We start from the raw sequence: 24,154 nt of genomic DNA, 5'->3' as shown, positions 1-24,154 counted from the left end.
GAGTTGTGTAGTTTCATTTCTAGTAATCTGGAATAAATACAGTGACATTCCAACAAACATCATCTTTTGCAGTAAGTTACCCCACCTAAGACTGGGCTAAAACAGAACTACATGCAAGATACCGACAGACCGGTTATCCCATCCAAAGACTGCAGTTTGTGGACATCAGTTTTGACTGATGAGTCCATAACAAGTACGGAACTGCAGTATCGGATGGAATAACCGGGCTGTCGGTGTGTTGGTATAGCATCGGTCCGGACCGGATGGTCGGTATACCATCTTTTGGTTCCAGACATTCTTAACGGCTAAAATTTTTTGTAAACCTACAAAATTAGTAATGCTCTCCCTTAAACATGTATCAATGAAAATTTCCTATTTCATTCAACTCTGTCGAAATTCACTGCCTAAAACTTGTAATATTATCATAGTATAAAATATAGATTTTAAACCTATTTTTAAGTCTTGAAAAACCCAGTAAATATTTTAGTAGCCACTTTTTCATTGCAAATTTGATGTGAAACTTTCAAGAGTCATGAGTAGGGGGATACGTACTTCTTTCATGCAGTTATGGCAGCAAACCTTCAGCTTTTTTTTTTCCCTCACCGACCTTCGATAACTGGCAACACAGACTACTAAGAAGGGGAGAATCTCGGAAAATTAAATAATTACCAATACCTGGCGTAAGCAAATTCCAAATCAATGTTACATCTTTTCGACTGGATCGAAAAACTTGGCGGGCAGTATGCTGCCCATGTGTAGGCTTGCCAGACATCCCGGTTTGACCGGGACAGTCCCGGTTTTCAGACAGAATCCTGGTGTCCCAGCCGGTTTACGTCACGTCCCGGAAAAAGATAAATTTAGTTACAAATGACCGAAGAGGTCTAAAAATAATTAACTGTGAAGGATTATTTAGGATAACTACTTTGTCATTTGTGACATTGACTTGTAAAATTAATACCGGATTAGCTTTGTGAGGATTTTTACAACAAGTTTAAAACCAAAAAATCCTATAACATGAAAAGTATATCAAAATATTGTTCAAGCTTTTATTTTTCATTCGAAGTGTTTTTATAACTAAATTAAATTGTGAATATTTAAATCTAAGAAGTGAAATGTTCAAATTTTATCTGCTTATGTAATTTTTCATTACCCCTGTTCCCTTTTGAATGCTAGCGACGATGGGGGGGGGGGGGCATTCCTGTTTCCCGGTTGAACATTTCAGAAATCTGGCAAGCCTACCCATGTGTCACAGGTAAAGCATTGCTTCTTATATACACTAAGACATAAAACACTACGCACCAAGAAGAAGTTTTCCGAATGACATAAATTTTGGTAGGTGTAATATTCACGTGCAACGATAAAAACGCCCAAACTTTCCAACAAATTACATGTTTTATTAATGAGCTACGGCTACATACAACAAACAATTCAGTACGGTGTTGGACCCTGTACTGAATCGCACTGGATCTTATGCAAGCCGGTATGCGATGTGGCATTGACCGGTAAAGTTCACGAATCTCTTCTTGTGGAATTTCTTGCCACACCTTCTCCAATTGCTCTATTGAATCAGCCACATTCTCAGATGGCCAAAGTCGCCTGGACATCACAGTCCAAAAAAGTTCGATTGGAGACAGATGTGATGATCTAGCTGGCCATGGAAGAGCTAGGGCAGATCATAGGTAATCAGTTGAGACTCTTGCCGTATGTGTTCAGGCATTATCTTGTTGATATGCGTGCCTTGGAATGCTGTGATAAAAATAGCAGAACAACGAGTCGCAGAATTTCGTCTACGTACCGGCGGGCTGTAATAGTGCACTGATTACAACTAAAGGTGTCCGGCTGTCAAAAGATATGGCAACCCAGACCATAACTCCTTGCAGTGTGGTGAGCGATAGTCAGGTGTGGATCCCATCGCTATCCTGGACTCCTCCATGTACGCATTCTCTGGTCATCGAGACTCAGTTCAAAGCGGGATTCATCGTTGAAAACAACCCTGCTCCTGTCGGTCAAGTTCCACTCTGAACGAACGCGACACCACTGCAAACAAGCTTGTCGATGTGCAGGGGTTAAAGGAAGTCGACGTAAAAGGTGTCGTAAGCTTAATTCTCGTTCTCTCAGGCACCTATCAATTGTTCTTGTGCTCATTACTGTCCTGGTAACGTGACGGATCGCTGGTAGCGACGATTCTGGGGCACTAAGAGCTGCTCTGACCATGGCTGTCTTCACGGTCAGTCGTCTGTCTATGGCAACCGCTGCCTTCTTGATGGTGTGTTCGACTACGGTTTACCCATTTATGCAAACATCGTCGAATGGCGGCATCACTCCGACCCAAATGCCGAGCGATTCTCAATTTGACAACCCAGCTTCTAATCGGTCAATCGCACTCCCTCTTTCAAATGCTGATAATGTGAACATGTATGCGAGGCAAAACTATTGTCAATTTGAGTGAATGGATTCTCATCGATGTGACGATGCAGATTCAAAATTTCCACTCTTATTATAACCCTTTAGATACTCAGTAGCGACCCTATGCTTTCATTGGTCTCTAAAATTAAATCAGTTGCATGTTATATCGTAAGGTATTTCCATATTAAATTTCATGTCAATCGGATAACTCTTTCTTGGCACTAAACAAGTTTTGCGAGAGAATTACTTTAGCGTCCCTTTTGCATTAAATATATTGTTTATATAAAAAAATTATCAGTTATTTTGCACGTAATAGGCATAAATATAAGGATATTTTGAAACAATGATAATTTGTTTTAGCCTGTTTCGGTGATCTTTTGTTGGTTATAATTAATGACATTAAATATTTTACCGAAAATAACGACCTTTACCTCATTCCTACTAACATATGCAATCTATAACCTAAACTTGAATAAATGTTTTAAGCATTTTTAAAGCAGCAAGGTGGCCATTTTCTCTTCTGTGATTTGTCACGATGAAATTTGCCAACCTAAAACGTTAAACGAAAGTAAAAGGACTGACTGAAGTATCAGTCCACTTACTTCCGAACTATATGGAAACGATATTTTCCAGTATAAAAAAAAAAGAATAAGTTGTCTTCTTTCAGCTTGTCCAAACTGAAAAGTGTGCTGGACCCTGTGTTTGGAGGTAGTTCCCTCGCAGACACGATGGAACAAGTGATGGACGGAGTTAAAGCATTTCAATCCCTCACACAAGTCGCGAACTTGAATTTCGAATGTAAGAAATTGGCTTTTTTCATAACGATTTTGATTTGTCTGATGCTCCATCTTCATGTTTTTGATTTTTCTCCCTGAACCTTTTACATTATTTAATAGTGGAAAAATTTTAATAAAATTTCAATCTCTTTTTCAGATACTCTGAAAGACATATTTGGACAAAATGCCGGAAAATTCTTGAGTAAAAAACTGCAACTTGAGCCCGAAAGAATACTTTTGGTTTTGGATTCCGAAATTGATATCAAACAGGTACTTCATATTTAAACATAAGTTTAAACATTCCTTCACTTCAAATAAATTATATCTGCGAACCTGATATGGGATGCGGATAAAAGTGCAAAATGACTACTAGAACGTCCATGACATAACTGATTACTTACAAAAATACCTAAAAGTAGTCGCATTTTAGTAGTTATTACTGTCTTGTATGTTATTGAATTAATTTCGCACAAACAGTTGTAATTTTTTGATGCATTCAACATTTTTTGAATTAATGCCCAAGTAACCATTCTTTTTTCTCATTCAATAATTAGAATCAGTGACTCCATAAAAAATAGTCATAAAAAGTACTGCAGCATAGTAACTCTAAGGGATCATGCTGAAAGGTGGTCAATGATGGAAACACGCGATGTTTGGTGGAAGGTGTCTCAAGTTTCTTTCGTGTGTAACAAAAATTCCAAGTATCTCGATTTTAATTCTCATTGGATAAGAACAAATGTTAGTTTGATATCGGTGTTATGATTTCCTCATATATTTTGGTTTAGATGAGATATCTGGTGCCTTTATTTGAGATGTTTAAGCAATTTTCGTATTAATGGGACTTCTGAACTTCTTTAGTCTAAATCAGATGTTCTCAATTTTTTTTTTCTGTAAACCCCTTGCCGATTCTCTCTGTTTTCCTTGAACTATCTAGGGCTAGTTCCAGAATTAGTAATGCAGTGTAATACATTTAGTCGTTCAAACAGAATCAGTCAGATGTGTAACTATCGACTTAAGTGTTCTAAAACTATCAGATAAAAGCAGAGTGTACCAAAATCTCACGAGACGGATCAAAACTTTCCCTGACAGTGTAAAAGTTTACATTGGGGTTTTAGAATGTCCTAAAATTATTTTGGGGTAGTCCATATTTCTGTCTTGTAAAAACTTTTGCAGTATAGCTTCGAATAAACGATTTCCTCAATTTAATGATACATTTCACTGCTCCAGATCTAACTGCATTGAATATATATGCTCCTCGATTAAACATTATCTTTGATTTAACGGTAACTTTTTCCAGTCCCTTGACAATCGTTAAATCGGGGTTATACTGTACTCTAAGTACGTAAATACGTTTAATATAAGCGTCAAGGGGTGAATTCGTAATTTTTTTCAGTGTCGGAACACCCGCGAGGAATAATTGAATTCTGAGCTGTGACCAATTTAATGTGAAAGGATACTTGATTTCTCCCGAAAGGCAGTATCAGAGCAAGGTTCCGAGACTAATTTACCCCATAAAAATTGTGAGTCAACATCACTAATAGAATTACTAAAATTTAGTGACAAATTTCTAAATGGTGTTTAGGCTCGTGGACACTTATTTACGTCTAATGCACTCCCACCTTTTTCTTTCGTTGACATGGACCCCTCAGAGACCAGCGTGGACCTCTGGGGTCCCTGTGGACCACTTTGGGAGCTACTGGTTAGATTCATCCAGACCAAAGACGGGTAAGCCAATCAGAGGCAGCGCCATAAAACCCAAATATCTGAGCTGTGTCCGATGAATATTAAGGTCTACATGCACAGAAAGCCATAAGCTGAGACTTCTTTTTTAAGTTCAGTTTTATCAGAATCAACTTGACTTATTTTCACAAGGGAAACATTAGCCTAACTTTGTCATCAAGAAACCATAACCTAGACCAGTAAAATAATTTTATTATTGGCGATAAGTCTAAATTCTTCTGTCGAACCAACTCTTCGGGATCTTATACATATTTTGATGACATAATATAATGAATCAAACTTTATCCGTAATATTGTATCTAGAACCTATAATACTGCTTTTTTATAGGCAAAAGTGAACAAAGAACTGGGAACAGTATCTTTCTGTGAAGGTGAAGCGGATGAAAGTATTGTATGCTTACTTTCCAAATTCCCAGAAACAGCAATTTCCGTTGAAAAACTTCAAGATCTCATGTTACATAAATTTCTATCTTTAGTAAGTTACAAACATCTGACCTTATTGAGGAATAATTCAGAATTAAGCAGTCAAGGATGCTTAATTAATTCAAACATATGCGTTTTTGAGTTATTTTCTCATTCCCAAACAGTTCGGGTCCCTGGGCATTGAAGGCATTCTGAAAGGAGCGGATGTGGAAACATCTGAAGCTGGACGAACCCTGGAAGTGCTGTCGAATGCTCCAGAGGTGGTGAACCGGCTGACTCGACATCTACATTCAGTTACGTCTGCAATGCATCCGGACGTAAGAGAACTCTTTCAACACTTAGAACAAGGAATCGACTGGATTTCCAGTAAGTAGACCACTTGATTTTCTTAATTAATAAAAAAACAAATTTCAAGCTTTTTCACAGAATTAGCATTTTTGTTGCTAAATTTGTTCAGCCTTCTTCCGTTGGTTGAGTTTAAATGTCAGTGCTTTCATACAAGTCAAAATCATTTTTGTCATGCCTTTCAATGTAAGGCGTAATAATGAAATTTTATTTATCTAAGGTTTAAACAAATAAAATCTCATTATTATTCTCGTCTACAAATGTAAGATCCCCTTGCATTTAAGTAAAAGCGTCCTTTATAGCTATTGTTCAACATAAATTCTCTCTTTGATGCCATTTTCAGTCGAGTAGACGAATCTGCCCTGATTGAGCAAAATTCAATAACAACCTGCAGATATTTTTTAAACAAAATCATAAACAATGTTTCTACTGCTTGTCTTCTTACTGAGTAGTCAAAATGCAACACAAGCACCTAAAACAGATTGAAAAAACATTTATGTTGTCCCAAATTTTATATCTTTGATCTCACATAATTTCACATACATGTGTTCCAAACAGCACCTGAAGCGTTGTCTGTCGGTGGTCATATCCTTTGTGGCAAACCTCTTACATCCCTGAGCAGAAAATTCTCCCTCCTGGCACCAGAAGACACGGAGAACAAAATAGAGGAGAAAGAACTACTAAGACTCCCAAGTAGGTGCCTTTCAATCTACTTTAGTTTCGACTTAAAGTGCACAAGGTTCTGACGTTTAAGAATTTCCATTAACTGAAATGCAGTTGTGCACGGGTAAGGGCATGAAAATTCAGAAGAAAATGTGGGTATTAATGCAGTAGTAAGTGTCTACAGTATTATTATTGGAGGTTGCTTTTTTACCTCTGGGGGTGGTCTACTTATGTGGACTATCTTTGTGCGACTCATAAAAGTTAAACCATTTACTACTTTTATTGTTATTATTACTTAAAGATTTCAATATCACTTCCAGAAATATGAAAGTTGCAAACTTTAAAATATACCAATCGACCCCAAAATTAATTTGAATTTATGTATATAATTCAGTGTTTTATAAGATTTTTCATTATGGTTTCAAGCAAGCATTAGTGCAAAAGCAAGTTTTTTGAAAGACCATAAAATTTAGTTTGGCGAGCTTCCAACAGTAACATTTTTAGCATTTTAAGTAAGTAACTCTTTATGGGGAATTTTTACTTGCAGTAATTGATGCCTCTACCGTACACTTGACTGTGGAGCCCTGAAGTCTACATGCTTAGACCTTAAATAACAAGTCGCAGCACATAAACGTCACTTCATAACTTGTATTTCTATGATATCATTTTATCACTATACGCTAGCCATGAAAGGGTATTTATATTGTTTTTGTAACGTTAGGTCGCGAAAAAAGGATAAGAAACGTTAAGACATTTTAAAACTAACTCTAACTTAAGAACTTATCAGCATATGACTTAAAAGTATGTTATACCTTTTTTAGCGCTGTATTCTAATGCTAACCTAAACACTTATTGCACATTAAAAGAAAGAATTACAAATAAATAATTTCATCGTTAAAATTGTTACAGAAGACTTTTTATGGGATCTGAATTTGAAAACAAATCTGTTAACCCTATAACCCTTGAATTCTGCAAATTTAATAATACTGGTTACATATTGTGCGTAAAGGTATTTACAATGATATTTATAAATGCTTCTACTTTTTCTATTGTTTTTGAGCAATCACATTGCTTATTAATTGTTCTCATTTGACTGTTTTGATGTTCCTATGATTTTATTTTCACCCGCCTCCCTCTGCAGCACCACCGTCGACCAACCTCACGATGCTGCTCCTCTAGCGAAAACCTTTTCCAGATTGCGTCCATATCCTACACGCATACATACACACACGCATGCCTACACACACGCATGCCTACACACACACACACACTCACACACATATCCACACACGCACATACCCCCACACACACATATACATACACACATACCCACACACTCATGCCTGAACACAGACACAAACACACGCCTACACACACATACACACACACACTCACACACAAGCGCCTGCACACAGACACAAACACACTCACACATATGCCTGCACACACGCAAAAAAAACACGTGATTGCGAAAAACGTAATTTGAATTCAAGATGTCAAAATTCAAATTAATTTTTTTTCTTATTTCGTAATTCAGTACCATATGTGTACACTTCATTTTCCACTACTGTACCGCCCACACTCAGCATTGTGCTTACCTAAAAAACTGAGATTCAATAACCACGATTCCACTTTGTGCATGGTGGTAAATATATTTACGAATCTAAAAATGCAACATGTTAAGTTTCGGATGATAAGTAAGGAATGTGTAAAAAATTATCATGTACAACTTGCTCTTAGATTTAAAATGGTAAGGAAAATTTCAATGGCAATGCAAAAGTCATTTCTATGGCAAAGATTTATGAACGAAATTACTATTGAACTAAATTATTTGAAATTTCTCGTCTGCAAAAATTGGCTGACAAATCTTTTTCCGTTTTCTTAGCTGATTTCTGTCGCTATGGTTACAAAGAAATCATGAAGATGCGAGGGGGAGCCATTTTGTGGGGGTTTCTCAAACCACTTTTTCGAGGAAAAATTCTTTATGCTCCTAAAGAAAACACTGCTGCAAAGCTTATTATATCGAAGGTAAGTTTTTCGTTTTGTTAAACAATATATATTTTGTTCTAATTTAGATTATCTAAACCCAACAATATTTAAAGATTTTGATGTTTTACATTTTATTCTATTTGAAGAAAACCCATTAACTACTGAAATGAAAAATCTGTATAGATAGTTAAAACGCATATTGTCAGAGGACTTTTATATCATTGAATATTAAAAACATTATTAGATTTGCAATTCGAAATCAATACGTATTGAAATATGAAAGTAGTACACTGAGGAGCTGAAACAACTGATTAAATCATGCATATGCAATAAGAGGCATGGAAACAATAAGATTAATATGATTCGATCAGTTATTCCTATATTGGAGTCTAGCATGGTTTTTAGATCGCGCTTCCGCAACAATGGCAGGTAATTGTGAATTATGTGGCTTTGAACGTGGTGTGATAGCTGGTACAAGCGAGATGTGCCGTGGCCGTAGCATCTCCGAGGATTGGATAATTTGGATTTTCTCCTATGATCATTTTTGAGTGTACCGTGAATATAAGAATTCCAGTTAAAACAAATCGAATCTCAATACATCATGGTAGTACCAGGTCGGAAAAGGACTGTGAAAATGATCGAAGATGGATGCAGTCTTTTAAGTGACGGACAAGCAATCCTCTCTAGATGAAAGCAGAGTTCAATGCTGGAGCATCAAGAAGTGACAACGACAAACCATCGGGGATTTAGGATTGCATAGCAGAAGGCCTACTCGTCTACCATTGTTGACAACGACACAAAGTTTTACGCTTTTCTTGAACCAATCAAAACCGCCATTGTACTACTCTTGACGAGTGAAAATACGTTGCCTGGTCGGATGAGTTTCGTTTCCAATTGTATCAGGCAGATGGACGTGCACGGGCGTGGAAACAACCTTATGAATTCATTGACCCTTTATATCAACAACGGACAGTCCACGGTGATGGATGCCCTGTCATAGTATGGGGCGTGGTGAGTTAAAATGATACCGGACCCCTGATACGATTAGATACTTCGACGGGTAACAAATACGCAGACATTCTATCCGATCACCTGCACCCCTTCACGCTCATTGTGCGTTCCAACAATTCTAGCAAGACAATGCGTCTCTCCACGCATCAGGAGTTGCTCCATAATGGCTACATGAACTCTTCTAACTTTAAGCACTTCCGTTGGCCACTTAAACCCCCCAATTACGGAAATTATTCGGCAAATCTGGGATCCTTGGCAGCTTGCTGCTCAGGAGAGATCTACACAATGTTACACTACGATGAATTTGTGTACTGCTCTGCTGGATAGGAAGGGGTAAATAACCTCAGGTATTACTCCAAGCATTAGTAATCTGTGCCGCGTCCTGTTGAGGAATTTTTGCGCAATTCCTGGGGCGCAACATGATATTAGTAAAGTATACCAGTTGTTTTTGGCACTTTAGTGTAGGCTAGCTCCAACGCAAAAAAAAAGTGAAAAATATAGAATCTTCATTTTTCTTTCAGGTGAACATGACGTTTCAATACCTAGAGGACCATGTGCGATTCGTCAAGGCAGCTGCAGAAGGGTCAACTGGGCTCCACTATCTGCAGAGGAAGACAGAAACACTTCTCTCGTTACAGGTAAAAGTAACAGTTCTGTCTAAAGATTAAATGTAACTGTGCTAAAGTAGTACTATTGGCAAATACGGTCAAATTTTAGTTTCCGGTGGAAAATTGCATCAAGCAGGTTACCTTACACGAGTGGTATCTACCTACAGCTCGCTCGTCACTTCTGGCCCGCGAAGCTGATCCTCATGGCCCATCTGTTTGTTCAACTTTTTAAAACAAAAATCACGGTTTGTCACCATATTACAAATTTGGAGACAAATACTCTAATAGTAGTTTCTGAAAAAACAGATACAAACTTCACTTTAGTAAAATAAGCTTCTAGTAATGATAAAAACAATTTTTGGTTTATTGTTTTCTTTTCCCTTCCATGTTTTTCAATTATATCTAAAACTAATTTTATATGTTTTCTGGCTCGCTAGAACCGTTTTAATATTTTCGAATAAAGTGAGGTCCTCGGGGGGGGGGGAGTTGAGAACCATTGCTTTACAACGTGAAATCTTTTTCAGTTCATCGTTGGCTTGCAGCTAAAGCGTAAGTACCCAAAGAAATTTCAGCTTCAGAATTGGTAAAATATTGCTCAAGTCAAGATTATAACCATAACGCAAACTAAATTTAAAATAATAGACTAGCCGAATTTTTAAAGCGAAACTTGCCCCTCCTCCGTTTAAAATGGGAGTGGGCGAATTAAAAGAATGACAAGTGTTGTTTAGGAATGGGGGTTTTTTTTTTCAATTTTTCGAAATATTGTTTTGCGTGGAAGACATTGAGAAAAACCCATTTCGGAAAACCATTTTCTTGTAAAGTTACCTCATTAACTAACTAAAATCAATTAAACTCGCGGCTTGCGCATGAGGTAACCAATCATGAACGCAAGTATATAACGTACTGTATATTATGAAATTGTTATATTAAACACGCTTATTATTACTATATCAGAGTACGATCGTGATGGCTCATTGCTTAAAAAAACATTCCTGTCGGAATTACTTTAGAGAATTGAAACTAATTTCATCTGACGTAGAAAAATCAGAACTTTCTAATGATATAGAATATTAATATGCATTAGTAGTTTTTCGCTCCTTATTCGGGAATTCATGTAAAAATTGTGTCTTAAATAGAACTGAAAAATAATTTCTATCGAACTTCTTTCGAACCGGTTTCAAAACCTTTTCGGTAATAAAAGAAACAAAAACTGAAATTTTCAAGGAAATCGGTTAGTTTTCTGGTTTTGCCCGTGTAAGCAAAAAGACGCTTTTTGGAGACTTCATTTTATACTATATAGAAAGTGCCTTATTGATACTTAAAAATTGTTTTGGTTTTTTATTTGGGTCAAAAACTTAGAACAAACAACTTATTTACAGGGTATATGCAACATTTCAAGTTTGAAATCCATGCCTACCCCTGACTTTCTATGGCTTTTGCTCGTAGCTATCCGTGACTCACGGGATAAAAAAAAATTCCAGAAAAAACATTGATTTTTCACAAGAATATCTAAATTTGTGTTTTGGGAGAATTAAATTGCAACCATCTGATCTATGCTTTGGGCATATATTTCTAAAAGTTCAAATTAAAGTGAAATGTAACTAGCTCTCAACTACTGTTATAACTAAAAAACAATTTATGAAACAATGACTAGTTATACACATGAAATAGTTAAAATTTCAACTTAATTATTTTTCTACCAAGGACATATTTATAAATCTAAAATTTCTGGAAATATTTTTTGGATTCCAATAAAGCATACAAAACTTTTATACAGGTAAGAATTTACATGAAAATAAATTATTTTTTCTCAGAAAAATCTGATGTGACACATAATAGTTTTTTAATCACTAAAAATACGGGGGAAAAGTTTTAGTTGCAAAATGATTTGTCAAAATAAAAGAAGCTTCAAACATGCAGCAAAAATGATGTAAAACTACTGCTGAACAGCAAAGCATTTAGGCTTGATTTTTTTTCTTTTGCATTTTTTTTTAAATAAATGTTTTTATTTTATAAACAAACAATGAATCTGAAACTTATTATCTTTTTAAACTAGTAGTTTTCTAAAAACATCTGTGACTAGCAATAATTTAGTTATATATTAAAATTATGATGCTTAAAAGACACTTTAAGGGAATGAAGATAGGAACTGACGGAAGCAGGACTTATACTGCATGCAGAAATTGCTTAGGGACAGAACTCAGTCCGGATCACATCTTCTCATGTCCTGCCATTTTGACTGCACTGCAGCAACTTACTGACTACCCTAAAGAAGATCTTTATTCGGAACGCTGACTCCAAATAGCTGAGGCAGTTATCTCTGGGCATGGCACAATTTGAAGGAAATCCATGGACGGGACAACCAACCAACCAACCAACCATGTTGCTTACAAGAAATAAAATAAACAAATCATCAGAAAAAAAATAGATTAAATTAAAGTACTTAATACTTAACTTATCAGACGTTACTACCGCCAAAGTTTTAGGGTAGGCTACAAATATTGAAAGAATTCTCGATTGAAAATTTCCTGATTTCGGTATTTTATCGATGTCCTAAATGTCCTTAACTATTTCTTTAGACTAGTTTTATTTTCTACAAGCGGTACCCGCACGGCTTTGCCCGTAGTAGAAAATGTAAAGGTCAATTGGTTCGCCAGTACATTTACAAATAATGGATGATGAATTTTTCGCCAAGTTGCTATGTTAATTTGCTTGCCCATGTTACGGTTCCACGTTATGATAATTGGATAATTTACTCGTCCACGTCATAATAATATGCTAGGTAAATGTTCTTAAAATTGGAATAGAAATAAAAAGAAAAACAAATTTTTGAAAAATCGCTTCGAGGTGCACATCCCCATGCTACCAACTAATTCTGTGCCAAATTTCGTGGAAATAGGCTGAACGGTTTAGGTGCTATGCGCGTCACAGAGAGACATCCCGACAGAGATCCGGACAGATATCCCGACAGATATCCAGAAAAACTTTGAGCTTTATTATTAGTACAGAAAATTTTCATCAAGTTATGACACTGCTGAAAATTAATGATAATTTTTATGAGTCTCTTACATCAGTTCAGATGCAAACGACTTAAAATTTTTGAGTCGAATGAGAGCGGAAAATTTTTAAATATATCCCCAAAATAAGTCCCCAACTACACAATTGGACAAATAAGGAGGTTAAAAATACACAATATTATAAACGTCCGAACAGTAGAATAACATCGTAAAGAAAAACGAGCGAGCACTATAACAGCGGATGAAATCGGATTTCGAAATATGTGAAAAATCGGGACTGACGGGTAAAAGTGTAAGAAACGGATAAGATGCGTAAACTTTGCACCTAATTTGTAGAATGTGGTAAATATGCATGTTCTTGAACCCAAAATCCATGACCAGATGTCAGTTTTATTGACTTTTGAGCCTTTTTTGCTGAAAATCATGACTTTTCATGACCATTTTCGATCATGGTCGAAATCCACGACTTTTCAAATGCACGGACATCCGGTATTTATAATAAATAGGAAAGCAGGGAAAATATCTGTTCCCCATTAAACGATTGGTTGCGACAAGCAGGGCTGCTAGTGGGGATTTTCAGAAAACCCAAGATTGAGCTCATAAAATTTCCAAGATCTATAGGCAAACGAAATCAAGATCAGGTCACTAATAATGCTTACAAAATTCTCTTTTTGTAATTGCTACTGTTGTCGCGGGTCGATTATTAATGTCAAAATTTTGAAAGTAAAAAAGATTGATAATAACTTCAAAAGTTGATCGCTCAAAAATTATTTCTTAGGAATAATTTTTTCAAAAATGGTGCAAAAATCGTTGCTGTAAAAAATGTTTTTTAAAGAAACGGTTTATTAATGTCCTCATACAACAATTTGTCGCTAAAAAGACGAATGGGCTTATCTCACTTTTAAGCATTTAGCAGAACACCGATTTAGATTTCCAGTTTACAGTAGCGCTTGAGAACCGCTGCCAGTATGAGGGACTTTTTTACTATTTCGTCGCCTCACAGCAAGAGTAAGATATCTTAATGTTATTTCTGGGATTAGATATCTTACTGTTTCTCTGGGACGATGATTTATTGTAGAGATACGCACATTGGTCATGTTATAAAATCGATTTTGGACATTTCTGTAGTGGTCATAACTCATTTTCCGATTTTTTTGAGATACACCCATTTGTCTTATTAGCGACTAAGTATGCAGATAGTTCAGGAAAGATAGGCAAAGAAATTTCACTACATGAAAAAATTACATCCCGGGCTAGAGTCGGGATTTTTTTCCCTCTCAAAGCAGTCTTTTCATATAGCCACAGCATGCGCATGAAGAAAACTTCCATTCTAGATTGCTTTTCAAAAAATTATACTTTAGTGAAAATATTATGTTAAAATATTTAACTATAAATTTTTTTCATTAATAAAACCCAAAACCGAAGAATTTCGAACAAAAACCCAGGAATCCAAGATCTTTATTGAAAGCTCGTTATCTTGGAGAAAAAACAAACCCTGGCTGCCCTGGCAATAACTATAAAACTTGGTTGTCGCTTGCCGTAAAATCTCACGCCAATCTTATGCCAAACATGGGTCGTCAACATGGTATTTCTGTTGCAATGAAATCGTGTATTCTGTCGCTCATTAAGTCAGGGAGAAAATGATTATCTCTACATATAGCATAAAATGAAATATCCAAAAAGCGTCTGTTCGTGTGAACGCGCATAGCTCGAGAACTACCCGGCCGATTTCGCTGAAATTTTCACAGTATCTTTCTTTCAGTACCGGAAGGGTTTGCCGACTAGCTCGAAAAGAAATTCGTCGAATAGTTCTTTTTTTTTTATTGCACTTTAGGGCCAATTTTCACATAAATCTGATGAATAGTTCTTTTTTTTATTGCAATTTCGGGCCAATTTTCACATAAATTCCGGAATATGGAGGTGAAAAATTACTTGCACATATACTAATATTACAGATCTTTGGAAAAGGTAGAACTTTTCGTATTCTACACAATTTGTTTCAAAGCTCTATCTTAATTACGGCGGGAGTTATTTGCGTTTTTATCTCGAATTTTTTTAGTCTTAGGTGAAATTTAGGCACTACTTTCTTCATTAAATATGTACTAAAAAAATGAAGAAATTGTCCGACAGTTTTCTTTTTGACACCATTGGAAAAAGCGACATTGTTTACTTCAGATCTATCTCGACCTATGGTCGAAAAACTAAGCTTCTACCTCCAAAGAAAAAAGTTACGAGCCTTTTTAAATAAAAATCGAAAAATCTCATTCTACATTCAAGTTATTAACCATTTTATTTTTGCGTTTCCACGGTTACGCTTTTAGAATCCATTGACTTTTTTCATCTTTCTCTTAAAACTTATTTTGTTTTGTGTTTCGATGGTTACGCTTTGTAAATCCATCTTTCTCATTTTATTTTCTTAAAAGTATTTTAATATCTGTCGCCATTGTTTGGCAGGGAAATTTTGCATGATGTTTATTTATTTATTTATTTATTTATTTTTAATATAAGCCTGATTGTTGAATATGCGTCGATTGACACAATTTTTACTTTCAAAGTAGACCGTGCAAAGCCGGGCAACGCAGCTGGTCTCGGATAAAACAAAGGTTTCACAATCGATGCTTTCGAAGACTTTAAAAAATCATTGAAAAACAGTTAAACTAAAAAGTAGCCAAAGCAAGTGTGGAAGAGAGCTTGCATTAGCTGTCATGGATGAACATAAGTTCAAACGAATCGTTCAAAATAGTCGCTTTAAAACTTTCTTACATCAACAAGTATTAGAGAGAACCTGGAGTTAGGTATTAAGGTTAGGGTTTAAAAAAAATTAATGAAACAAAATACCTTTTTCTTTCTAGACGTGTTTTAAACGTTTAAAAGATTGGTTTTTGCCCTGCACAAAATACTTTCGATTACAATGAGCAAAAACCAAATAATGAAGTAAAGAAGTAAATATTCTGCGATCTTTTCGGTGGGCCAGCAAACAGATACAGTGAAACCTGTGTAAGTTGACCACTTGCGGTGCACTACTTTATTAGTCAACTTAAACAGGTGGTCAACTTACAAAGGTTGATTTATATGATAAGGGCTAGTTACGTGCCTGAAACAAGCGGTCAACTTAGACAGGTGGTCTACTTACAAGAGTGGTCAACTTCACTGGTTTTACTGTATACAGATTTTAACTTTATTACGAGTCATGGCTTCTCTCTCTATAAAAAGATATTAGCCTATCAATAGGTTGAGACAGCAAATTAAATGGCCATACTATAATACAATAAATAACTCATATGAAGAAACTAATGTATGTAAAAAAAAATACCTATGCTTCACCATGTATTGTGCGTAAGTTATTTTTATTAAATCGTACTTTAGCGTCGGACTAAAGCCCTGAATCGTATAATGAGTAGCGATACGTTCGCCATCTTATGGTTAAATGCCACTTTCTTCCCATGCCTGCTATAACAAAGTAGCTTATTTTGCTTCTTGATTGTGGTGCTTCTTGATTGTTTATTAACATGGAGTAAATAAGAAACCCCAATCAGTAAGCAAAACTCGCGATTTCAGCATAGCGTTTAACCCAAAGATGGAAGATGTGTCGCTCCTTCTTCTATGCATCAGGACTTTACGTCAGACAATCAAAAAGCACATTTACAATTCCAAAGATCATCCAGAGCATGTCACTAAAGTCGATTTTTCCAACATAAAATTTTCGACTACTAAGAAAATTCAGATACTAGTTCAACATAAGCATACCAGCATAAAATACTAGTTCAAAAATCTACAATCCTCAAAAATCTATGTTTTGTTCTTTTTCAGAAATTCTTGTCTACGAAATCTGTGTCTAAGATTCTGGGGTATTCTTGGAACCCCAACGCCTTAACTTGGTTGGAAACGTCCAACTCGAGCAGCGGATCCCTGCTCCAATTAGTGGAGTTGGTGGGCAACATCACCGAGTGCATCAGTCTGGATAGGTTCATTGGATTCGACACCGAAGCCGATTTGGAAGCCGCTGCCGCCACTCTCCATGACCGCAGGGAATTCATTGCAGGTTTGTGCACTGCCTAAAAAGTTCTAGATCGCAGCTTAAGCGGCGGCCCTTCCGCCATCTTGGGTGTAAATGCCACTTACTTCCAATGCGTCCTGTAAATAAGTAGCGTGTTTTGCTTCTTGATTGTGGTGCATCTTGATGGTGGTTTAACATGGAGTTAATAAGAAACCACAATTAAGGAGTAAAACTTGCTACTTCACTCTATCAGACATAAGAAGAAAGCATCGTTTAGCCCCAAGATGGCGGACGTGTCGCTACTTATTATACGATTCAGGGCTTTACAGGGCCCTGCAATGACTTTTGAGGATACTGGACGCGAACTTTATTTGGTGCCACCCTACTTATATTATCAAATGAAGTAACTGAATACTTTGGTAGTAGAAAGCGATATGATAAAGATACACATTATATAAGCTGACCTCAAATTTTGTCTCGCTGTAATAAAATGTAATCTTTTAAATGTTATATCAGTGTAAGGGTTGAGCCTGGAGGAAATTTCAGATTTGAAAAAGAGATTTAATCTTCAAGTATATTTTTTATACTTTATATTTATGTATCGCTGTCGAGCAATACAAAAATACTCAATTTAAAAAAAAGTTTAAGAACAGATTTGGCGACCCCAAATTTAGGTAAACAGGGCCAGTGCCCCGTGCCGTGTATCCATGCCTTAATCTGGCCCTGGTGTATAAAGAACATATGCACACATCAGAGCCGTGTCCAAAGGGAGGGTTTTAGGGGTTAAACCCCTCCCATTGAAAAAGAAAAAGTATGTCAAATGAAGAAAATGATTGACTTAAATTAACTTTATTGTAAAAGCCTGCATTGAACGTCCCCCCCCCCCTTTCTCTTTCAAGTTTTTCTGTAATTTTAACTCAATAATTCTGTATTTTTTCCCTCTAATTCAACTCAGTTGGACTTAAACGCTTGCATTTCTTTCTTCATTTATAACTTAAAAAATTTTGCTTAACATTCAAATGTTATGTAATTTACAACTTCGCTTTGCCGACTGAAATAACATTTTGGAAAAACTGCGATGGTAGAACCGTTGAATTATCTATACCAATATACAAAGCATTAGTATTGCTTATTGTAAGGAGGTAATGATGAATTTGGCATGTGTTGCAGCTATGAAGATGTATTAGTGATTGTGTTTAGTAATGTAATTTGCATCTACAATAAGCTCGTTCTAAGCATTATTTCAGAACATAGAATCTGATATGCATTCTCTTACACAAAAGGAATTCATGGAGAGTTTTTAATATTTGTTGAAATAAACCGCATAGTTAACAGATTTAATTAAAAAGAAACAAACAAGGTTTGATAAAAGTGAATCTGAAAAATGAAGGAATACTTTGGTCACTCGAGCAGCCAGAATTATTCTTCTAGGGGAAGGGGGGGGGGGGGGTTCAGTAGTACTTACAGGTGCATAAACGCCGTACTGTGATCGACAATTTGTAGTAAAACTAAAGGTTGTGAGGGATTGAATCCCCCCTCCTTCAGGTAAGATTAAAAACCCTCCCTTTATGAAAATCTGGACACGGGCCTGGCACACATATCCACGTACACTTGAACCTGCTTATTAGAATATTGGTTGAAGGAACATCCCGCTTAATGTAATAAAATTTCAATGCACCAAATCTTAAAATTCGATATTTTTATCCCGAATGATGGAATATCCCGCTTATTAGAATAATTTTTTTGTGGCAAATTAGCTATTCCATTAAGCGGGCTCGACTGTACATTCATTTTCATACATATGGACTTCGTCGGAGTTCAGGCAAAAGTCCTTTAGTCCAAAACTCCACGAGACATTCTCAATTTAAACTTTCAAATCATAGTGAAGAATACCAAAAATCGTTCTTACAGACCACTCTTAAAAAAAGTTTATTCATGAACTTTCAAATTGTATAATCGATTTATATCATGAAATAACTTGCTTTAAAGTCTAATTCATTGCAGTGATTCTTAAAAACTATAACGGTTTAAATGTAAAAATTTCACTAAATATTAAACAAATGTAATCAAACTTTAACTGATAAACGGTACTTGATAATTGTTAAGCTAGTTTTATTACTTAATTGTTAAACTACTAAATTGAAACTAAACATTCAACTTAACTAATATATTTGATTATAATTTAAAATTAAAACGAGAATTGTATATCGATTGACGTTTTATTACCAATTATTTATTATTCAGATATGAATTCTATATTACTGAAGAAAAAATTAAAGACTCGGGCATGTTTTTTTTTTTTTTTTTTAATCTGTTAAACAAAGTTTACCAATGTTTGGGTGCAGTTTGTTCAATACTGCCGCAAATTATTCTCAGCATAAGATTGATTTCATACCTGCTCTTCAGGGAAGTCAAACTGGAACACTCCTTTTGGCTGAAGTAAGTTGCTAGAAGCCCCAGAAACTGCTTTAAAAGAGCACCTGCTCGTTCTTTGTATTCCTTTTCAGTACTAGTCCTACTAGTCAGAAGTTTATTTATTTATTTTTTAACATTTCCATATTTTAGTTTCAGTGTAGGATCTTACAATATTAATCAAACTGTCACAATTAAATTCTAGCCTTATCAAGATATTTTATGTAGTTTTACTAGTTAACTACATATTCCTGAGAGAGTATCGTGTACCCAAGGGGTACGAGTACCCCAAATTTTGGAACACTGTTCTTGAGAACAAAATTAGTCAGCAAAATGTATTTATTCCCGACTACCAATGCAATCGTGAACCACATGTTAAATAGCCCTTTGTTTAGTTATTAACGTAACTCAACGGCATACACCACCATTTTCAGGCCATTTTTTTTTCCATTTGTATGGTATTTCGACATCTTATTTTCTTGAAAATATGCAAGCTCTTTTAAATAATTTGATTCGTTACGAGCTCCTGTAGTGTTTTACGCCGCAGCAGAGATGATTTACACATGCCCAGAAAAAACAATTTATAAAGGTTCTTTCTGAACAGAGCAAAGATTTAATATCAGTGATGCATTGTAATCGATTTTACATTCAAAAAAGTTGCAAAAAAATTGAAAGAAAAAAGCTTTGACCTAAATACTCTCACACAAATCATGTTTGCTATTTACAACAAACTTATTTCATGAAATACATTTTAAATATTTGCTATGAAATCATAAGCCTACCGTCCCCCCCCCCCTTTGTGAAAAAAAAAATCATCATATTGTCTAATGGATTTGCATATTTTTAAAGCAAAATTCAAGTAACTTATTATTTAGCTACTTGTGCAATTGTTTGTATTTTTACAGCTCTGGTGTTTCTGGGTGAAGAAGATACCAGTGTAAAGAGACGTTGGACCAGTCGTCATGTGTCTTTGCCTAGAAATGTACTCTACAAAATTCGTATGGATATTGACAATGTACCATCCACAGAATATGTAAAATACAGGTTTGTAAAATAATTATACATAAAGGGTTCGGGCACGGGAAAAATGTTTACGCTAAAAGAACAAATTAAATTTTACAACCGGCAAAAAGCAGCACAAGCAGGGGAACATTATTCCACAACACTATATTTTTTTTATTCCAAATGGCAGAGAACTTTGCAGATTGATAAAAGACAAACACAACTAAAAACGAAGAACAGGAAAAAAAAAAAGTCATTGTCTCAATTATTCTAAGCTGTTTCGAAAAAAACTCAAATTAATGTTTTCTCATGATTTTGCGACACTCTGAAGACTGGATTAAAAGTATTTATGTCTTCTCTTGAACAGAAAGAGAAAAACAGTTTGAAATCTTGGTATATGCTTAAAAAATTTCATCTACCTAGTTTTAGCTCTGAGAATACTATCGATATTTATTTAGCACTAATTAGATAGCAAATTTTCAAGTATGGTACTTAAAAAAAGTATGGTGTTTTATTGTGATACTTTTGTTTTATACATTCAATTTAGGAAACCAAGCTTGTAAATAAGGTCCATGCACGGCCGTAATGGGAAGTCGAGATATTGACTTGCCAAGTTGTTGCTCCAATCTTGCAATCCAGATATGTTAAACAACTATATTTATGTGAACTTGCTTCGTTCTTAAATAGATTTTTTTCTGAGGACCAACTTATTTGGTTTGGAAAATTCTAAATTGCACCTATGAAGTGTCTACAACAGTTTCATAGTTGCAGGTTGTGGAACAAACTTCACTACAAAACACTAACCTAAGCACAACCTAATTATCATTTACTCATTTTACACTTACCTCAGTTTTGCCAAGTTTGTAGTTACACAACTGTAGTACTCACCCGACAATATCATAACCGCAAATATAATGAATGAACATGTACATGCTATTGTTAAATAACTAGCAAAGCCGCTTAAAAAACTCAAGAAACCTAAGACATTTGGACTAGTGATTGCAATACCGGTTGGTTTACCGACTACCTGTATTTTGAGCTATTTTGCAATTTCATAATACCAGTATTTGCAGAGGGAAAATACTAGCATTTTCAGTTAGCTGAAAATAATGAATAATTTTGATTGAAAGTTTTTCATTTTAACTCATCAGATGTCTACTGTTATTTTTGAATGTACATTTCTTTTTTCATGAGACAGTATAAAACCAGTCTATTGATGTAAAAATTTGACTTTATAAAAGCACAAATTAATAGAACATCAAAAAGTTATAGTTGTAGAAAGATTACAAAATGCTACTTTTATCACTGAATGGTGCAATAAGTTGCGTTCTTATGCGTTTATGTGTGCCATGATTTTATTTTTAAATATCCTTAACCACTCACTTGACCTTCCGTAAAAGTTGATTTCAAGTGTAATTATAAATGTGTGCTATGAGTAATTTATTCCCACCATCAACTGCAGCAATACTTTATGGTATTGTTTTGAAAAATATTTGTCTTAATGGTACTGAATTTTGAGACAAACTTTTTTTAGGCCATTAAAACCGTTTTAATGTAAACAAATTCAAAGGAATCCGTCAGCACGTTTTTCTGGAAAACGAATTTTAATGATTTTGCTGTCCCTAACGTATTTATTCATCACTCATAAATCATTAACACAATAACCACAATTAGCACACCGTTCACACTGCACAAATCATGCTTTATTGAGCACTTAAAAGGTAGTCTGACCACGAAAAATATGGAATTTGGCAATTCGCCAAGTTAAGACGATTCCACCTGTATGGATATAACAGGGGAGCCAGGAAAACAGCAATGGGATTTTGATGCATGCGTTTTATAATGTCACTAGAGCCTTATTAATTTATTGCAGTCTCTAAAATAAAATAAGGGGAAACAAAAAAAAAGTTTGTTTGAAAACAAGAAAAAGAAAATAAAATGTTTTCATTTCGTTCAGAAATGTAAAAATAAAATGGTAAGATCAAAATTATATTTTTAAAAAATCAATTCATTTTTGGAGTGAGAATAAAGATCGAATACAATTTAGATTTAAAAAAATATTGCTATATGCACAAATTGTCATTTTTACAAAACCGCGTCTATAAATAATTAAGAGGCAAAAGCGCATACCTGTGGCAAACACGCTACCACCCCCGTAAACTAATAGATGTGGTTTATTTCCAACTGCAAACCGGATATTTGTCTTTCCATACTATCAGTGATCAGACTGTAGATACTTATTCTTAGTCAAGTAGGATAAGAAAAAAAAATGGAAGAAACACAGTGTAGCGAAGGCAGGTTGTTTTCCCTGTATCGAGACTGCATTGGCAGAAAAACTACATTTACATAGAAATCACTCCTTTATCGAGAACAAGCTGCTACGGCGCTAGGCGGTATTTACGTTCAGCACGTCAATCCAAACAGCGCATATGATAAATGAAACTAAAAATTAGTATTCATTGAAGATCTACCTAATAATAATAATTTACTTGAAATACACGGCCAGCTCAGTCATTCCAACGGAGGACTACAGTTTCGTGCTTATTAGCACTCATCAGCCCGGCATAGGAAGTGACTGAGCTGGAGGTGGAAAACCTCTTAAGGAAGCCAAGAGTGCCAAACAAACTGCTAGTTAATATAGAATTAGCACTGACCAGACAAGTGACCGAAGCAATGGTTCGGTTCAACTCGGAGATTAAAGGCAAGGCATGGTATAATCAGTAAGTTACCGCCCATTATCATGAGCTAAGGCAGAAATACATGAAATACACCACCAGCTCAGTCATTCCAGCCGAGGACTGCAGTTTTGTGCTTATTAGCATTCATCAGCCGGGCATAGGAAGTGACTGAGCTGGAGGTAGAAAACCTCTTAAGGAAGCAAAGAGGTGCCAAACAAACTGATAGCTAATCTAGAATTAGCACTGACCAGAGTTGGGCTGTTGCTTACTGAGTATACCATTTCTTGCCTTCAATCTTCGAGTTCGTCGTCTGGTCAATGCTAATTCTGTATTAGCTACCAGTTTGTTTGGCACTCTTGGCTTCCTTAAGAGGTTTTCCACTTCCAGCTCAGTCACTTCCTATGCCGGGCTGAAGAGTACTAATAAGCACGAAACTGCAGTCCTCTACTGGAATGACTGAGCTGGCGGTGTATTTCATGTATTTCTGCCTTAGCCCATGATAATGGGTGGTATCTTACTGAAAATAATTTACTTGCTTTCTTGTTTGATGGGAGATCCAAAAAGAATGGTGGGTTTCAATCATGTAATACTTCTAACAAGTAACCCAACCCAAGTGCGGATCATTGGAATTAAACTTTGCATATCAATAGAATACTTAAAAATATTGAACCCGTTTTTTCTTACCGGAAACAAACACTTTTAATGGGGTGAAATTTTATCCGTTTATATTGGATAATTGAGTAAAAACAGGGTACAACATATTCTTTTATTTAAAATTTTTACTACAAAAATTTAAATTCTGATTGAAAATTTGAAAAAACTAAACAATCTAAAGTTGGTGCGTTTCAGGATTTTCTGAAAATACTATTAATAGGGGTAAACCATCCAGCAATATTTCCCCGTCATGGTGATTGAATTTAAAACTTAAATTTATCGTGAGGAAGTCATGCAATACATCAATAAAAGTTCTAATTTTTAGGTTTACAATGATTTTTGAATTTTTATTTTACTATTATTAGGATTTGGTAGGGTAACTTGGGTAGGGTTACTTGTAACAGTACAAGTGGTACAAAAACGAAATTTCTTT

Source organism: Uloborus diversus, chromosome 4, assembly GCF_026930045.1.
Source record: "Uloborus diversus isolate 005 chromosome 4, Udiv.v.3.1, whole genome shotgun sequence".
Classification (NCBI taxonomy): domain Eukaryota; kingdom Metazoa; phylum Arthropoda; class Arachnida; order Araneae; family Uloboridae; genus Uloborus; species Uloborus diversus.
The sequence above is the reverse complement of the archived record's forward strand: the minus strand, read 5'-3'. Positions refer to the sequence as shown.